This window comes from Ictidomys tridecemlineatus, chromosome 8, assembly GCF_052094955.1.
Source record: "Ictidomys tridecemlineatus isolate mIctTri1 chromosome 8, mIctTri1.hap1, whole genome shotgun sequence".
Lineage (NCBI taxonomy): Eukaryota > Metazoa > Chordata > Mammalia > Rodentia > Sciuridae > Ictidomys > Ictidomys tridecemlineatus.
The window spans coordinates 52,258,342-52,262,217 of NC_135484.1; the positions used below are offsets into that span (position 1 = coordinate 52,258,342).

The 3,876-nt window shown below is 38.2% G+C and overlaps 1 pseudogene; it reads right to left on the reverse strand.

Moving 5' to 3' along the window:
- Positions 1-697: 697 nt before the first annotated feature.
- Positions 698-1,965, reverse strand: LOC144366115 (sodium/potassium-transporting ATPase subunit beta-3 pseudogene; annotated as a pseudogene).
- Between the last annotated feature and the right edge of the window lie 1,911 nt (positions 1,966-3,876).

Genomic DNA, 3,876 nt, shown 5'->3' on the forward strand with positions numbered 1-3,876 from the left:
ATTGTTTCACTGGTTTCTTATTTCTTTTTTTTTTTTTTTGTAGTACTGAGTATTGAATCTGGGATCTGGAGCTATGGTGTGCATGATAGGCAAGCACTTTACCACTGAGCTACATTCCCAACCTTGCTTATTTTTACTTGGCATATTATTATTTCCTAGGTAGTAGTTGTTTAATTGACACATAGGAATCATCAATATTTATTGGTTAAAATAAAATGTTTTGATATATGTGCAGTAGACACATACATTCCTTCATTTATCATTTCTAGTGAAAACACTCAAAATGATTTATTTTAACTTTTTAGAAATACACAGTATATAATTGTTATTTATAGTCATCCTTCTTGCCATAGAACTGAACTGGATAGTATTTTTAGTAGCACAATGCTTAGTAAATAACTTTGTATTTTTTGTTTAATTGTTTTAAAATATCTATAAAACAAATCCTTAGTTATGTGTTTGTATTTTTGATAGAGATACTGCTCTCCAAATACTGAAGTAATTTTTGTTGCCAATGAGAATGCTTCTTTTTTTTTTTTTTAACACTTTTAGATCCACTTTTATTTTCTTTTTTTCCTCTTCACATACAGAACTTCTCCACACACACTGCTTGCAGCTATAAAGTCACTTGATGTTGGCCAGGTACCATTTTATCCCTAAAACTTTGTTGGCATCAAAATATGACAGTTAACCAGTGTTAAATCCATAAAATATTTACATAGCACAGCACATTAAGCTTTAGACACTTGGCAATTAAACCACATAAAAAGAGGGCAAGACCCCATCCTACGTGTTCAGAATCAGGTGTTCACTGGTCCCTATCAGGCGAATGGACTGGTTCAAAGGGCAGCAGAGGCAACAGGCAGTTACTTCAGAGGACACTGAACACTATGATCTGGAAGCACGTTATGATGTCACCCCAGTGTCATGTACCACACACCTTCTCCAAGGTGGTCTCAATTCTAGAATGGCAGGTCCAGCTGATGCATAATGAAGACAGACAACACAACATTTATTCTGTGGAGACATCCTACACATACTATGCAAGTGCTATAATTTTGAACACAACTCGTCCCAAAAACTTGTCACGATCATTCTGGTTTTTTAGGTTGGGTGATCCATCAATTTTGCACTCAACTGTTACTTCATTCCTGGTACTATTAGATCCCAAGATGACCTGGACAGCAACTAATGGCTGCAGATATCCCACATGCAGTTTTTTCCCATAATATGGAAAATACTTTAAGTCTATAACTCCAAGATTAGGATATGTTTCTACAATTGCTGTGCTTCCATCCTTTGGAACACATTCTATCCTTGGATCTCCTTCAGGTTTTAATCCAATTATTCTGTTCATTTTTGCAAGAATACAAGGTTTTCCTTTGGAATAGCCAAAATCAGGATCATCTATACCATTGCATTCTTGGAGTAAGGCAAGAGGAAACTGACATGCAGTATAAACTGGACCCTTCTGTTCAAAAGGAACTCCATCAGGACAGACTTTGAGATTACTCTGTTCTTCTCCAGAATATGATTTTAGAAACTTCTTAAGGTCTTTAACGTACCCTTCATAGGAACTTGGATCTGATACACTAAATGTATAATCCAACGCAGTCACTGGTTTTGGGAAAACCATAAGTCCTGGACTAGGAATCTGGTCACGATATTTTGGAACCTCATCGTTCAGAGTCTGAAGCATAACCCACATTGTGAATGAGAAGAGTGCAGCCAAGAACCCATAAAAAACTAGGTAGAAGAGCAAGATCAAACCCCAGCTCTTGGCGGTGCGCCCCAGGAACTCTCCGGTGGTCGGGTTGTAGATGAAGAGCTTCCACTCCAGGCTCTGGTTGAAGGACTTCTTCTCATTCTTCGTCATGGTGGGTGTGCGGACGGCGAGGGGAGCGGCGGCCGCGGGGGTGCAGGCGGCGAGGAGCGCAGAGGCGCGTCCCGGCTCTAGCGGCGCAGCCCGGCACAGCCGAGGACACCTTCTCCTCACCGGGAGCACTCGAGCCGACTGCTTCTTTTCTTATATTCTTATTAACATTGAATGTTATACCTCTTTTAGCTTTATCTTTGCCTATCGAATGAAAAATTGTTAATTCAAGGTTTTAGTTAATACATATTCAATTATAAATATGTTATAATTAGTAAATGAAGATGAGCTCATTTTTATATATTTTTGTTCATATTTTACTTAGGAAAATGTAAATATATATTCAGGGAATAATGAGTAAGATAGTTTGAAACTGAGTGAGTTACAGTTAGAGATGCAGGGGCCAGATTCTGATCAAAGAATATGTACTTACATGGAAAGACAATGAATTAATTAAAGGGTTTGTATGAAAGTAATAAACAGTTCATCAAATCTATTGTAATTTAGAAACTAGATGAGACCTTAGGCTATGTGTGGTAGTAGTCATGTAATGGTAGGCACTATCTCAAACAAGAATTAACAGGAGGTTTGAGTGAACAGACTATGTAAAAATCAGTAAAGTCTAAGGTGATGTGGCCTAAGCTGAGGGTAGTAGTAGATGATATTCTTAACAAAAGCATGAAAACTTAGAGAAACTGATTTGGAGGGTAAAGCTGGATGGAGGTATATGATTCTGTTTTAGACGTTATAAATCAAATGAACAACTATTGGTTGAGTGCTGACAATGTGTTGGCACCATGTGCTTGCTTTTATATGTCATGTTGTTCTAAGTGCTTTAAACTTTCTGATCTTTAGTGTGAGAAAAAGTTGAAAAAATTGGTATTCTTTTTTTGGAGGGCGATAAGAAGAAAGGGGCAAATATGTTGTCACGTACAACATTAAGATTTTAAGGATTCTTATGTCAGGTACATCCAAGTTCTAGTTCTAATTTCATTTCTACTTAGTTTTGTGGACTTGGGTAATGTTTGACCCCTAAATCTCAGTTCCTTTCTATCTACAATGTGAATAATAGCACTAATTATCCCAAAGAATTGTTGCAACAATTGGAAAATTCCATGGAAGAATGTTTAGTATAAGTCCTTGTATTCAAGATGATGATGATGATGATGATGATGATGATGATGATGATGATTTGGTACTGGGGATTTAAATTCAGGGGCATTTGACCACTGAGCCACAACCCCAACCCTATTGTGTATTTTATTTAGAGACAGGGTCTCATTGAGTTGCTTAGCCTCTCACTTTTGCTGAGAATGGTTTTGAACTCCAGATCCTGTCCTACCTCAGCCTCTCCAGCCGCTGGGATTACAGGCATGCGCCACCGGTCCAGCTTAATTATTGTTTTTGTTAGTGACTTGTGATTGGGAAAAACTGATTAAACGTTTTCAGTTCTCCCCTCTAGTTTCCCCTGAAAAGGATTCTGGGTCTGCTCACTTGGCTTCATTACTCTACCATCTTACAAAGGGTTTTGACATTTCCAGAGAGCATTTTAAGTTGTTTGTTATGCCAGGTCAGGAGAACAAGTGCAGATATGGAAAGAACCAGGCCAGTGGGCTGGTTCTCAGGGGGAAATCTATGCATGCTAAGGGGGCATCTCTCGGGAAGCTATGATTTATGGGAAGGCTCCGAAGCATCATATACAGACAGAAATGAAGAGTGAGGAAGAACCAGGAGGAAGAGGAAGAGTTTACAAATAAATGACAACAAACTCTGGGTTGAGAAATTGGATCTTAGGGAATAAGAGTTTTTAGAGACATGAGGGAGGAAGAGAATCATATATAAAGGGATTCTGCTATGTTGTGGGCTATGCATTTGGTTCTCCTTTGTATGTTTTTTTTTTTTTTTGTACTGGGAATTGAACCCACGGGGCACTTAATTGTGGAGCCACATCCCCAATTCTTTTTTATATTTTATTTGGAAACAGGATCTTGCTGAGTTGCTTA